Here is a 16,651-nt window from a genome sequence, read left to right on the forward strand (position 1 = left end):
ATATAATATAACAGATTTGACATGTTTTCATGCACATGTTGTTATTGCAGTTAGACGATTATGGTCTCTTTAGAAATGCATGTTATTTAACTTACACATTCATGTATGAACTACTTTGTATATGATTGTATGTATCTTGTTGGAATCGTGTTGTTGGTTTAACCCGTCACCCTGGATTGTGGACTATTCCGCTTCCAACCCATGATGTCATTCTTCTCATGTGTTCCTTTCAGGTTGCGTACTATTACAGGCTTCTAAGGGACACACTTCTTTTCCCCTTCGTGTGTTAGAACCTCCCCATACATCTCTCTTGATTCGCTGCAAGGTCACACACTTGCTTCCGACAAAGATATCATGCTTACCTCTGCATGCTATCGTAGTCAAGGCATAGATTTACTACCCATTGATGGGACTCCTACTCCAAACGATCTGAGGACTAGTTGGGACTTCTTACTGGGAAGATCCCTTGACATGTTGGCAGGTCCAACACTGTCAACAAAACTCTTTTGATTATTTGGACTCAATAGAGGACCTCTCTACAATGAGAATTCGATGAGCATTAAAAATAATTTTATTCAGCTTTATGTTGCGAGAGTTTCTATAGAGATTTATAAGTATTTTGAACACTAGTACTCTTCAAATAAAAATATAATAGCTCAATCCACTTGTCAACATAGACTTTGAAAACCAAAATTGATTACCTAGATTTTGGCTTCATATTGTGAAAATCATGCCTCCTCTCTGTGGAAAATGGATATGTAGTTTTTGCAACAAGATAGTGTGAAATCAACCTAGTAATTCACATCAACCTAGAAACATCAAGAGTTATAGAATGATATTTCCAAGATGCTTGTTAGACCCTGGGACGAATTATCATTCACTAGAAATCAACATGGTTTGGAATATGATAAAGGAAACAAATTGCATATTCCATATTACTCCGAACTAGTTCAATTTGTTAGCGCAACATTTCTAGAAGATGTTCATAATTTTGGTAAGTTCCAACATTCTCAAATAATTGGCCATTTGGAGATTCATTCTTTTGGAAGAATAATCACCTAATTGAAAATGTTAAAAATAGAAGTAGGTTAATAAGGCAATTCATTGGTTAGTAAGGTAATTCATTGTGGATGGATAAATCATGGAGATGGAATCAAAAAGTTAAAAAGTTGCATAAGTCTTACCATCTAGTTAAGAAAAAGATAAAGACATAGGAAATAAAAAGAAATAACAAAAGTAAAAATATTTCAAACAACAATTCTAAATAATTTTGGGCATGACCATTTCCAATTATGTTTCTCTAAAATTAAAGATTGTACTCTCCACATCTCAAGGGGAAGGGCACATTGATTTAAAAAAAAAAAAAAAAAAAACTCTCCTACACCTTAAGGTGGGGAGAAAATATGGTTAGTGGTAAGCCAAAAAAACTACATTATTCAAATAAAAGTTGGTAATGATAATCTAAAACCACCATATTGTTCAACTTAAATTAGTTAGCGGTCATCCAAAACCACCATATTTTTCAAGCTAAAATGGTTAATGTTAACACTACTATCATTGGAATATGGTTAGTGGTGGATAAAAAACTACCAAATCAAGTGAAGGTTGTTAGTGGTAAACTAACAAAACCACCTCATAAAGAATCCAAAGCTCTAGCTTGGATCATTTCAACTATGACTTATTGAGGAACAAAAGAATCTAAAGCTCAAGGTTGAATCTCTTCAACAAACTTCTCATCTCACACCTGACAAGGAAAAATATTTTATGGCAATGAAAATTGTTAGGATTCAAGTGTCAAAGTACCATCATAATCACAATTCAATCATCATTTGGGAATTCTAGCATAACAACTAGTCTCCTCAAAATCAAACATATCAACTATTGGTATGACGATAAAAAAGAATTGGAATTCTCATACATGATAGTTGTTCACTTTGAGATGAATTATTCAACATCCTGATATTGGTGGTTTTTTAGATGTATCTTCATCGAACCTCAATTCAATAGTTTTAGATTAAAGATTATACAAATTATTAGTATAATTATTTAGACTTATTCTTGAGGAGGGGAATATTAAACTATGAGTCCCTAGATAGTCACGAATACAAAGACCATATTGATATGAATTGCTAACCCTTATCTTTGATGAGGTGTTGTAATGATCCACTAATGAGCTCTCAATGAGATCTATATCTAGAATGGTCAAATTCATGTACTAGCATTGAGATGAGGGGGAAAATACAATGTTGAAGATGGAATAAAGACTTTTCTTCCAATTTTTTTCTTACTTATACTAATTCTTAACATCAAGTACAGATAGGTTGTGGAAAGTCTTATCTACCTTATCACCACTAGACCAACTGTTTCATTGGTTGTTACGATCCTTTCTAGGTGTTGTAGCAGCTACAACCACCCTCCAAAGTTTTGGCTTGCATGCAAATTTCAAAGCCTATCTTTGATCTTATGATCGATCGTTCCTTGGTCACTTATTGGTAAGATGATCATCCCAAGCCCCCTCCTTGATCTTAAGGGTTTTTCATGTTCTCATCTTTATGAAACATGTGTCATCTTTTGGAATCGAGATTATCGTTCGTCATGCAAAGGGAATTTTGTTCTACTTCAAGGGGAAATCTTGTGCATATGGGTTGTTCTCATCACATAGACATGTTTCACACTCACTTCACGCACTCTTGTCATGAAGGTTGTTGCATCAAGAAGGGTATATTTTATATGTTTTGGATGATCTATGTTGTATCACTAAGTGTTCAAGTGTGTGATCATAGTCAAGTTCTCTCACTGTTCAAATCAGTTCCACTGATCCCAAACTTAGCCAGATTCTGAAGTTTCTCGAGCAACCTAGCCTCATCCAGCTTTCCGGAACTGCACACTTTGCTTCTGCAACACTATATGTTTTTCCATTGCCTGTTGGAATGAAGCAATGTGCAAAGACCCCAACCTCCCTTGGCATTCAAACTTTCATAGTGGTTTCCTCCAGTGTCCTTCCCTCAATTAGAACCCATTGTCTCCAGAAACTACACAGTATTGTCCCTCAGCTGCCCAATCTATCCTGCAACTTGAAACTACAAAGATGTGTTCACCTGGGACCCCATCCCGCAACAATGACTTACATTCAGAAATTGCACAGTATTTTCCCTCAGCTGCCTAATCTATATCGTATTTAGAAAGTGCATAGAGGTGTCCACCCAGGAACCCATCCTGAAACAGTGTCTTACATCTCAAGACAGCGCAGTGTTGTCCTAGATGTCGGTCTGCCTTACATTCAAAAACTACACAGATGTGCCTCTAAGGTCCTCATCCCTACAATAGTCACTGTCCAATGAAAATTCATAGAACTATCTCTCAGTGACCAAAAGGAAAGATGACATGCTGGATTACTCTCAAGGAGTTGAGGAGAAAGACAAAGGAACCGTGTTATGACAAAAGACCAGGACCGTATGCGAACTCTGTCAAATGCATAACCATCTGGAGGGTAAGGATGGTAAGTAAAGTACACCTTTTTGAAGTACATCTCTTAGTGCAACTTGAAGTAATTTTGATCATAATAATATCATTCCATCTTCAATGAAATGCATGGTTGCAAACACTGAAAGTCATTTCGTGTGTCTCCTTTACATGTCTTGCTCCCTTTCACTTGTTTGACTAATGGTCATCCTTTGGCATGATGATTTCTTTGCCACGTTTGTGATCTAGTTCTGGTGATTTTGAAGGTTTGTCTTTGCATGCATGAGTTGTCTTCACTCAGTGAATAATGGTCGTACTCACACACAAATTTGTAAGCACAGTCGCGCAAGTGTCGTCATGGTAAATCGAAGGTCTATCTTAAGTGTCGCACTTGCATTCTTAGCTTTAAGGCAGTCTCACTGAGCACATGCTTTATCTTGTTGGTTTGTATTGTATTTTCATCAAAATATGATAAGAGTATGATCACAATGTCAGTCTGCACAAATTCACTCACTTTTGACACTTAGCCATTTTCCTGAAAATCTGCTCAACCAGACAACCTCCTTCGACCAAACCCCAACTGACCTACACTGCACAATCTCAACATTCAGTGGCCCTACTATGCTACCAAGAATTGTGCAGTGCCTGAGGTTATCCTCCAGGTCAGTTGCATTGTGAAATCTTGAAAGCAAGCAGCCTATCTGCATCCTAGAATTGTGCAAAAATTGCCTTCATACCCAAACTAAACTATACATTTCTCAAGCACAGTTATTCAGCCTCCCTTTGGTATGTTGGAAACCTGCACTACACTAAGACTTGAGGTTGCACTTCTCTTGAAAACTACACAGACATGCCAAGATGTTTCCCCTATTTATTTGCTCTGCACTGTCTCCAGAAATTGTGTAGTCCTACCTGAATGTCGTCTGCTGGCTTACTCTGCACTACTCCAAGAAACTGCACAGAATTCCCAACTGGTCCCCTGAGTGGCCTGGCATGTCTTCCCCTTGAAAAATATGCTGCAACTCCCCCTGCAGCCCTATTATGTCCTCCCCCTGGAAACTATATAGAAATGCACAACAGTCCCTCTGCATCCTCGCTCTGTCCTCCCTCAGGAAACTACATAGAAATTGTTCCCCTCACGGTCCCATCTTACAGCTAACGCTAGTGACTTTCATTGTGCAATTCTGCCTCCCAGTGATCAGTGCGAAGTTTTTCTCGAAAATGCAAACTGAGCTCCAAAATTCCTCATCCCAGCCTGAGTTGTGCTTTGTGCATTTTTAGTGTCTTGTCCTCCCTCTCGGTCACCTGGACCCGAACATGAAAAACAATGCATCATGCTAGAATATGAGATTTTCAGATTTGATGTCATCCCGTCATGAGTAAATTGCAGAAATAGGTACATTAATGGAACATTGGCGAGACAATGAATGGGATGAAGAAGGAGCGCATGCTAGAAGACTTGCTTGTAGCTAGAAGGACGTATACAACACATCAAGTAGCAAGTGAAAAGAGTATATGCACGAAACCATCTTGCAAGACCAAGACCATTGGAGACCTCGCAACACCAAGCTATGCGGAGGTGAAGAAAAAGCATGTCCAAGAACACATCTATCACTTAACAACACACCAACTTGACATGGACACCACAATCAGCTAGTACATGTTAGCAGTGTCATGTCAAGTTGTGTCATGAGTTGTCTCGACCACATCACTACTATGGGCCATACTTGTTGTAATCAAATGTAATGTAAAGTGAAATTCAAAGTGTCAATAGTGGTATGCAAAAAATAATTATGTAATGTAAATAGTTATATGTAACGAAGTTGAAGAGTCATGAAGGTAGTCCTAGAGTCAAAGGGGAATGTCAAAGGTCACCCCACCCTTTACTATATAGAACCTCATAGCTCATAAAACAAGATTTTGGGAGCCAATATTTTGGGTAAGCTTTGCTTAGAGAATGCTTGGAGAGTATTTTGATGAGCCTTGGCTTCTCCACAGTGCAAAGCAAGTACATCTCTTTGGAGGAGCAGGCGGTGTTGACTGTAACACTCCACTATTGGGGCTAGTGGCTGTCATGGTTGTATGTATGGATGGAACTTTCACTTTATATAATATAATAGAGCCAACACGTTTTCATGCATATGTTGTTATTGTAGTTGGACTATTCTGGTTTCTTTAGCAATGTATGTCATTTAACTTATGCATTCATGTATGAACTACTTTGTATATGATTGTATGAATGTTATTAATTTGAGGCTTCTGCGATCTATGCTTTGTGTGTTCTTTTGTGGAGTCATCGCATTCATGTTTTCGAAATCGATGTTTCGAACCCTCCTCTATGGTTCATCATCAAGATAGATCCATGAGTTAAAAATTCAGAACTTAAAGGTGTAGATAAATAATGGTGAGGGTAGGGTTGGGAATGAATGGTATCCGACAAAAATGGTAATGCTTTAACATAGTTTTTAATATTTATTTTTATTTGTAGTTTTGTTAATGATTTTAGTTTTAGATTTTTATTTAATGTTAAGTTTTATTTTTAAGGTAATAATTTTTATTTTATTTTATGTATTATTAGGTATAATTGAATGAATAAAATAAAATAATTTTTAATTGTTACTCATGTTTATTAATGTTGATAGAATTAACCTATTATTTTATTTTTAATAATGTTAGGGTTAAATGGATTTTTATTATTTTTATTTATTAAGTTGTATAAAATTATTTTTGGATTTAATTGAATAATTAATATTTATCATGTTTAGTAACGTATTTGTTCATGATGAATACAATTTTTATTACTATTTATTTTTATTAATTTCAAGAAATGAATTTAATTAATTTTTATTTAGTATAAAGTCATTCTAGGTTTCAATAATTAGAATAATTAATATGTAATATATACTTTTTATAAAAGTATTATATCTGCATGAATTTAATAGAAATAAAATTGAATGACATTTTATTAATCTTCAATTTTGTTGAAATAAATTGAGAATTAAATTGTTAATGTTGTTACAAGGTTTTAGTGTTGAATCATAGTTAATTATTATTGATTAATTTGTAAATTTTTATAATAAGTGAATTAAACTAAAGTTTTAGTTGAGAATTAAAATAAATTGGTTTATTTTAGTTCTAATTTTTTATTTTATTGTTAATTTGAAAATATAAAATATTTATTTCATTTTAGATTAAAATATTTTAAATAAATTTAAGGAAGGTATACTGAAGGGAAGATCTAGCAGGGCAAACCTAGCGGTAAGAGGGTGGGGAACATCTAGGAGAGGGAGGAATCAGAGGTTAGAGTGGGAATCCAATTATCACTAATTTTCCAACCTTCGTCACGGTTAAGGTTGTTAGGGTGCTTTCCTATTTCGATAGCTTCTCTAAATTTCCTATGGTGATAATGATCAATTTTGGCCACGACATAGGAGTTTTCAATGCAAATATGATGATTGGTTTTGTTGGAGTGTTCGACCAAAGTTGAGGTTTTGGAATGGTTATGTTTAATGTCAGTGACATTCTCTTGAATTCTGGTGGAGATTGATCGACCTGTCTCACCAATGTAGGATCTGCCACAGGAACAAGGAACCAAATAAACCCCCTTATGGCATTTAGGATCAATAGGATCTTTTACCGATTTTAGGCATTTGCTAATGGTGTTCAAAGGCTTGAAGGTGGTTTTTATGTTATTCCTCTTTAAGATATGAGAAATTTTATCAGTGGTGCCTAATATGTAGGGGAGGTGGACCTTCCCAGCACAATCATCCATCTATTGTTTTCTTTTAGTATTTTGCGCTTTCTTGAAATCTTTGATTCCTTGGTGTCTTTTATAACTATTCTTTTCAAAAACGTCCATAAGATGGTTCTTCTCTTGCTCAAAATGATCATGATCTAAAATGCGAACAACCTTGGTTGCTAGAGTGTTGAGAACCCTTAGTTTATGAGCAGGATGATGGTGAGAGTTGGCATGAAGGTAATGTGACTCTTGTTGTCAGTTTAATCATCACCCTAGATTGTGGATTATTCCGCTTCCATCCGGCGATTTCATTTTTCTCATGTGTTCCTTTTAGGTTGCGTACTATTACAAAACTCTAAGGGAAACAATTATTTTCTTCTTTTGTGTGTTAGAACCTCCCCATGCATCTCTCTTGACTCGCCGCAAGATCACACACTTGCTTCCGACAAATATATCTTGCTTACCTCTACACACCACCATAGTCAAGGCATAACTTTACTACCCACTATTGGGACTCCTAGTCCAAACAGTCTGAGGTATAGCTGGACTTCTTACTGGGGAGATCCCCTGACATGTTGGTTTGTCCAACATCTTCAATATTTCTGGCACTAGAAAGAGGGCCATATGACAACCTGAGTCCTCAAATTTTGTTTTGAATTTCTGCACATCTGTCGTGACCTACACTATAGTCAATCTTCTGAGATGTTTTTCTTATGGAAATTATTTTGAAGTATCAGAGGAGCTTTGGAATGACTTGTCATGTAACACATACGATGGTGAAGGCAGAGTGACGTTGCTTAGACAAAAACGTGCCTTCACTGGCTTTTGTGAGAGGAATGAAATCCACAAGGATTACATTTCCTCCTTGTTATTCGCATTCACACTTCAAGGGAATGCACTGATGTGGTGTGTCACACTACCTGATGTCTTTGTTCACTCTTTTGATCAGTTGGTTGGAGAGTTGACAAGTGCTTTCTATCAGTATGATTGTCAAGAACTCAAAAAGAAAATTCTGAAATTACAGAAAGCACTTGATGAATTCCTTGCGCAATTTTGGGATCACTTCGTAATATTTCATTTCAAATCCTAAAACATGAAATTGATTGGAAATTTCTTGATGAAATAATTTAGTATCTTCTTCACATATATGAAAATCCACATATCTTAGAATCATTCGAACCCCTCCCATCATACCTCGGTGTTAGAGTTTCAAAATCTAAGATGGACAAGGTTGCTGTCATAAGTGACCCTCTGTCTGCTTCTTATCAAATAACTATAGCTCCGCAATGCAAGGTGTGAGAAGGTGCACACACATCTGTTGAACTGTCACATCCTCCCACTCCACTTGCTCTGGATGTCTGCGCAGTTTTGGTTGGCAAGCTAGATGGTTGTCACATGAACTCATTCCCTCAGCCTCCATCTTTTGGTTCCATTGATCCTCTGGATTATACTGTGTTGTGTTCTCCCATTCTAGACTCCACATCTTGTGTTCATGAGGATCAAGTTGTCGACGGAGTTGATGTTGTGAAACCAACCTACGATGTCATTTATGATGATTGTGTGTGGGAATCTGAAGAAGAACACAAAGTGAAGGATGACTTACTTCCGACTGTGCCTCATCTATTCTATCCTAACGTACGTTGTGATCCTACCACCTTTGATTTTCCTTGTGAAGACTCATCATCAAATGTTGCTACTTTCAATCATTCACAAGACACACTAGATGTTAGGTTGTCATTGCATTGCAGAGAGGACATATCTTTCTCTGAAAATCCATTAAATCTTTCACCTGTCATTTCCAAAAACACAGAGGGTGAAAATCCTTGTTTCTCATCAACCCTTCTGCATGATTCGTTAGATCATGTGGATGTCGATGAAAATATCAAATTTTTTGATCTTGGTTATTGTGATCTATTTACTCCATTCAATCACGATGTTGATTCACTCATTATTGATCTTTCTAAGCCACTGGTATTTGATGATCTACCCACTGATGAAGTGGAAACCCCTCAAGCTGTTGAGGCACTTCAGCCTATGCTGATGGTTATGTTAGGCCCTTGCTGTCTTGAGGTCAATTCCACTTCCAATTAGAAATCTGTTGAAACACCCCAAGCTCCTCATCACTCTCTTGTTTGCATTGAAGATCAATCTAGTTCATATATTTCACTCCCTCCACCAGCATCACACGATCCTATCGCCCATGCACTGGAGGAGTCTTACACAAAGAGAACTCTTGCAAAACATAAGTTGTCTTCCTTTTTCATGTTTGCTCATTTGTCATGGTCAAAAGAGTGTACATGTTCATCGTCTATGCACAATGTGTTGCAACACCATGGTACATTCGCAAAATGTTTGTCTTACACATTTACTCTTTTCTTTTCTGTGGACGCTTTTAAACTTCAAGCGTGTTGGTCAACACTGCATTATATTTTTTTCTTTGTTGTTTTACATACTTATATTTCTTATCTACCATGCCTTCACCAACATGGGCCAACCAATGCATCAATGGTTGCATTGGAAATATCATTTCACATGAGGAGGCCCATGCACTGTTTAGCGTAGGAGTAGGAGTAGTGCTTGCTTTCTTGCTTTTATTTTCCTTCTTGTTTGCTTTGTTTTTCTTGCATATTTTTCTTTGTGTGCGTGTTTTGATTTCACTTTAATTCTACCCTTTGCTTTATTGTTCGTTTTCTTGTTTGCACTCGTAGGTTATCTTCACATGAAACTGTGTTTAGCTCTTGAGACAAGCCGCGCAAATATAAGAGGACTTGTACAACTATCAACATTTGGTTATCTGTCTATTCCCTCTCTTTATGAAGAGATTGTTGTCTTTAGTTGATGATACCCTGATGGAAAATACGTTCTGTTCAGTGTGAGTCTTTGTGAAAACACAACGCTTGCATTTTTAACTAGCACCGACTACTCTACTCAGTTTTTGGGCTAACCCTTGTCATCTCAGTTAAGTAGAGGAAGGTGAGGCAGAAAACCTTAAAAAGTATGTCAGATGTATATATAACATACTTCTTTGAAGGGACAACCTCTTATGCTCTCAATAAGTTAAGATCCCTCTTAGCCTCATGAAATGAATAAGTGCCTATAAATAGTCCTTTGAAAATGAAAAAAATGAAAAATGAAAAAATAAATAAGGTGAAAGAAGAGAAATGATTCCTACACAGAGAAGTGATGCAAGTAACTTCGCCAGGGTACTGACCAGGCTTGTTGGTAGTGAAGCGATGCTTGTGTTCCTACGTGACTCTATCAGGGTACTACTTAGGACTGCTGGAAATGGAGCAACACTGGAGATGAAACTAAAACCCTGACAGTGATATTACTTATGCATCAATGCACTTCTCATCCCCAATTGAAACAACTCAGTTGAATTGGCTTGGTATATGTGCTGACCGATCAAGAGAATGGTAGGGACTACATCTTTCACTCAAGCTAGTGAGGAAGCCATGACAATCAAAGAATCGAACAATACTTTTGGAAGAGTTAGACTCGCTTTCATGAGACAAGGTCCATACAAAGAGCTGGATTTCTACCAGTGTGTCGCCAATGTTGTAGTCCCTACAAACACCCTCCAAAATTTTAGCTCACATGCAAATTTTGGTCATTTATTAGTAAGCTGATCATCCCAAGCCCCCTCCTTGATCTTAAGAGTTGTTCACGTTCTCACCTTTATGTAGCATGTGTCATATTTAGGCATCAAAATTATCGTTCGTCATGCAAATGGATTTTTTTTTGCTTCAAGGGGAAATCTCAAGTGCATATGGGTTGTTCTCATCAAATAGACATGTTTCACACTCAATTCAAGCACTCTTGTCACGAAGGTTGTTTCATCAAGAAGGGTATATTTTATATGTTCTAGATGATCTATGTTGCATCACTAAGTGTTCAAGTGTGTGATCGTAGTCAAGTTATCTCACTTTTCACATCAGTTCCACTGATCCCACACTTAGCTAGATTCTGGAGTTTCCCGGGGAACCTAGCCTCATCCAGCTTTCCGGAAGCACACTTCGCTTTTGCATCCCTCAAGATTTTTCCCTTGCCTGTTGGAAGTACACAATGCATAGAGACCGAAGCCTCCCTTGGCATTCAAAACTGCGTAGTGGTTTCCTCCAGTGTCCTTCCCTCAGCAGGAGCCCACTGTCTCCAGAAACTGCATAGTAATGTCCCTCAGCTGCCCAGTTTGTCTTGCAACCTAAAACTGTAAAGATGTGTCATCGCGAGACCCCATCCCACAATGGCACCTTGCATTCAAAATTGTACAGTATTTGTTGGAAATAATACTGAGAGGGGGGGTGAATCAGTATTATCAGATCAGATAAAACTTTTCAATTTCATACTTAGAAACATATACGCGACTTCAGTTAAGTGAACCCGCGTGTACACGCGACTGTGTCTAATGCAACTAGCGTATATCCAGAGATCTTATGATTCAGTTAATCTTATCTTCAGTAAATGCATCAGAACATTATTAAGCACATTAACAGTAAACAGGTGCAGTATAACAGAACAGATCATCACACAAAAGCCACACACATGAACACCATGATATAAGGTGGAAACCCAATGTGGGTGAAAACCACCTGCTGCAATTTGTCTCTTTCTTCTTTAATGAGAACTTCTTTTACAATGTACTGGTGCAGTCCTTTACCAACACGCAGGCTACAACCCTCTCTCGTTTTCCAACTACTTTTGGAAGGGAGCTACAACCCCCTCAGCTCTTGTACTAGCTGATCCATTTACTAGTACGTAGGTGCTGACCCTACAACCTTCAGGGACCACGTTTCATACATTTTCATACTGGATCCAAGAGTACAAAGCAAACATTACCGCAATACAATCATCAACTTATACTTGCATCATAATTCATTAAACAACCCAATACCGAATCACTGAAACCCTGTCATCAAGAACACAGAACCCAAACCAGAATCTAGAACTCTGCAACAACCACCAGAATCAGCAGCAACCTGAAATATCAACACTTATCATGCATACGCTACTTCACTGTACCAAAACCGCGTGTATACGCGCTTTCTCCAAAGGCAACCCGCGTGCAGATCTAGAAATGATTACTTCTGCCTTTGCTGTCAGATCCGACCCTTGCCAAGTGTCCCGAACAGATAACCAGCAATACCAAATCCTCTCACTGCGTCAGACACCCACACCACATCTTTGCCTAGTGATCTTCTCCTTATATAGCCTTAGGCCTTGTTCAATACCAAGAGCCAAAACCATAGAAACACAATACCATCAACTTCAAAACTAGGGATCGACACGCCCGTTGAGACACAATGGTCCGAAACCATAGGCACAACTTCCAAGGACTAACCGCCATGGACCAAAGGTACTTTTCCACATACACGCGCTTTTTCTGAAGCCAACCTGCGTGTACACGCGACTTGGTCTTAACAAACCTGCGTGTATGAACTTCCTTGGCAAGCTGTACTAGGATCTGTCTTCTGATTAAGTTGCCATCTCCTGTACCAACTTCTGAGCATCTGTACCAACCTCTGAGTGAGTTGCCATCAAGGACAACACTTGAATCATAATGCCAACAATCTCCCCCTTTGGACTTGATGGCAACCACCACACCAAGTCACTCTCCCCCTTTGACATCAAGGGCAAAGGGTGGACCAAGATATTCTCTTCTTTGGTATACCTTCTGCTGTCCATACTGCTGTCCATACTCCCCCTGAGTACATGCTGAAATCTCCAAATGTGCTCCCCCTTTGTGTATGCCAAAGTGTACCAATATATCCATTATGCTCTTGCTGAATTGTGCTGTTCATGCTCCCCTTGACTGTAGGCAAGATCTGCAAAAGATGTTCTTCAAGAAGAACAAAGACTTATACATTATAGAAGACCTTCCTATCACCAAAGACTCAATACATACATTCATCACCCAACCTAGTGGGGATATACCAATATTGACTCATCCACCTAACCATGTGGAGATACATTAAGAGTTTACTCATGACAATACATAAACATTTCATCATTCATCCCAGGCATAGTGGGGAAACCAACATAGGCCGTTACATGACCTTGACATCATAAAAGAGATATCACAAAGAGATACATGACATAGTGATGCAATATCTAGACCAAGACTTATGAAAGCCACCAGTAGCATCATGATCTGTACCATAAGCATCAGCCTGCAATACCATTCCTAAACAACAAGATGTATCATTTAGCTTCATAGACTTTATCAACAACTTCTAACCATAATGCCAACAATGAATTATTTGAAGAATCTCCCCCTGAGTGTGAGCCAACCATGTCTGAACCATTTCCTGAGTCTGTTCTGCTCCCCCTGAGCCTGAGCCAACCATGACTGAACCTGGGTCTGTTCTGCTGCCCTTTCTCCATATACGCGACTTTGCAGCCTGTAACTCGCGTATATACGCGACTTGTATTCATTATATCAGCGTATGCAGGATGGAATACTGAATTTCATCACTTTCAGATTCCCCTGTGTCTGTTATGTCAGCTGACTGAGTTATCCCACACCTTTCTGTCTCTGTCTTCTTCAATTCCTGCAACTGTGATGATGTATGGTCCTCTTGTCTTGAATTTTGAAATCTGCTCCTGCATTCCCTTGCTTTATGCCCATAGTTGTTGCATGTATAGCACCTTATATTTTTCATGTTCCTTCTATCACAATCAATTGCTTTATGTCCATATGCATTGCAGGCAAAGCAATATCCTCTGAAGTACCTGGGATGCGATGATCTTTCTTGAACCATTCTACTTCTGCATCTGGCTGCAACATGTCCAAGATTATGACATACATAACATTCAACATTATTCAGCGGAGGAAATAATCGTCTATCACGTCCATAGTTAGGAGTAAAGGATCTTCCTTGAGGAATTTCTTTCCTTGGTTGTTCCTTGAGCATTTCAGATTTCTCATTATAGTTTCTTGTCTCACCTTGTGAACTAGATTCACCTTCAACATATTCATGAAAACCAAGACCAGTCTTGATAGCAGGAGATCTTTGACTATTAAGAATATCATCCAAGACTTTAGAACTATCTTGAAATCGTAAAAGCTTATCCTTTTCTTCTAGTTTACCTTTCAAGATATTTACCTCAACTTGATGTTGTTCTTCCTTTTTCAGATACTGCTTCCTTAGGTCTTCTTCAACTTTTCTCCCTTCTTCCACTTGTCGCTTTAGTTTGATCACTTCATGTTCTTGATCTTCAAGATCTTCTTTTAGAGAGAGGATCTTTGATTCAAGTCTCTGAATAGTTGTGCTCTGATCTTTTGCTATATCCTGCAATTTCTCCCTTACCCTGGTTTCTGTCTCCAATAGTTCTTTTAGTTTGGCAACTTCTTCAGTTTCTGCATTCTTCTCTTCATGTGCCATGAGACTTTTAATATCCTCGCTATTATTGGATGAAGCATTCTTCTTCTTATGTGCCATGAGACTTCTAATATCCTCACTATCATTTAATGAACTTTTAATATGGGTATAATAGCTTCTACCATCCTCTTCATATATCTTTTCTTTGTTATGAGGACATCTAGCAGCATAGTGACCAACTCTACCACATAGAAAACATTTGAAAGGTAGCTTATCTTTGAACCGTCCAGATCCCCGTTCAAGATTCTTGACAAAATTTACCTCATCTTCTTCCTCTGACACTTCGAATGCAGCCTCTGGTGGTACCTCTTGTCGCATTTCAAAAGCAGTTAAGATCCCGTGAAGCTGTGACATGGTAATTTTCCGCACATTCTCCTTTTCTTCTATGGCAGATACTTTAGAATCAAATTTAGTAGACAGAGATCTCAAAACCTTTTGAACTAAGACAACTTCCTCAAATTCTTCACCCAGATCCCTCATACAATTCACAATCTCATCCATACGCAGGAAATAATTAGCTATGCTTTCATTACTTCGCATCTTAAGAGTTTCATACCGGATTCTGAGAGTTTGAAGCTTTGCTATTTTTACCTGATCATCTCCTTCGTAGCTTGTAACGATTTTGTCCCATATTTCCTTAGCTGATTTGAGATGCATGATCTTCATAAATTCTGATTGAGTCAAAGTACTCAATAGGACAGTAACTACTTTGGCATTGAGCTCATATTGCTTTTTCTCTGCTGGATCTGTAGGAGTTGCTGATGGGAATTTGTATCCTCCTTCTACGATTCCCCAAACTTCTGCTCCAAGCGACTGTAGATATGCAGTGGTTCTTATCTTCCAGTGAGTAAAATTGTTCCCGTCAAAGACTGGTGGCCTGATGTGTGCCTCTCTTTCTGGATTAGCCATTTGATGGATCTTTTCCTTCAAGCGATCAAGCTTTCTCTGAAGGATCGAACCTGGCTCTGATACCAATTGTTGGAAATAATACTGAGAGGGGGGGTGAATCAGTATTATCAGATCAGATAAAACTTTTCAATTTCATACTTAGAAACATATACGCGACTTCAGTTAAGTGAACCCGCGTGTACACGCGACTGTGTCTAATGCAACTAGCGTATATCCAGAGATCTTATGATTCAGTTAATCTTATCTTCAGTAAATGCATCAGAACATTATTAAGCACATTAACAGTAAACAGGTGCAGTATAACAGAACAGATCATCACACAAAAGCCACACACATGAACACCATGATATAAGGTGGAAACCCAATGTGGGTGAAAACCACCTGCTGCAATTTGTCTCTTTCTTCTTTAATGAGAACTTCTTTTACAATGTACTGGTGCAGTCCTTTACCAGCACGCAGGCTACAACCTGCAGAGGGCTACAACCCTCTCTCGTTTTCCAACTACTTTTGGAAGGGAGCTACAACCCCCTCAGCTCTTGTACTAGCTGATCCATTTACTAGTACGTAGGTGCTGACCCTACAACCTTCAGGGACCACGTTTCATACATTTTCATACTGGATCCAAGAGTACAAAGCAAACATTACCGCAATACAATCATCAACTTATACTTGCATCATAATTCATTAAACAACCCAATACCGAATCACTGAAACCCTGTCATCAAGAACACAGAACCCAAACCAGAATCTAGAACTCTGCAACAACCACCAGAATCAGCAGCAACCTGAAATATCAACACTTATCATGCATACGCTACTTCACTGTACCAAAACCGCGTGTATACGCGCTTTCTCCAAAGGCAACCTGCGTGCAGATCTAGAAATGATTACTTCTGCCTTTGCTGTCAGATCCGACCCTTGCCAAGCGTCCCGAACAGATAACCAGCAATACCAAATCCTCTCACTGCGTCAGACACCCACACCACATCTTTGCCTAGTGATCTTCTCCTTATATAGCCTTAGGCCTTGTTCAATACCAAGAGCCAAAACCATAGAAACACAATACCATCAACTTCAAAACTAGGGATCGACACGCCCGTCGAGACACAATGGTCCGAAACCATAGGCACAACTTCCAAGGACTAACCGCCATGGACCAAAG

This window comes from Pinus tabuliformis, chromosome 1_2 (assembly GCF_031772625.1).
Source record: "Pinus tabuliformis cultivar Carrire ecotype Pingquan chromosome 1_2, CPIR1, whole genome shotgun sequence".
Taxonomy (NCBI): Eukaryota; Viridiplantae; Streptophyta; class Pinopsida; order Pinales; family Pinaceae; genus Pinus; species Pinus tabuliformis.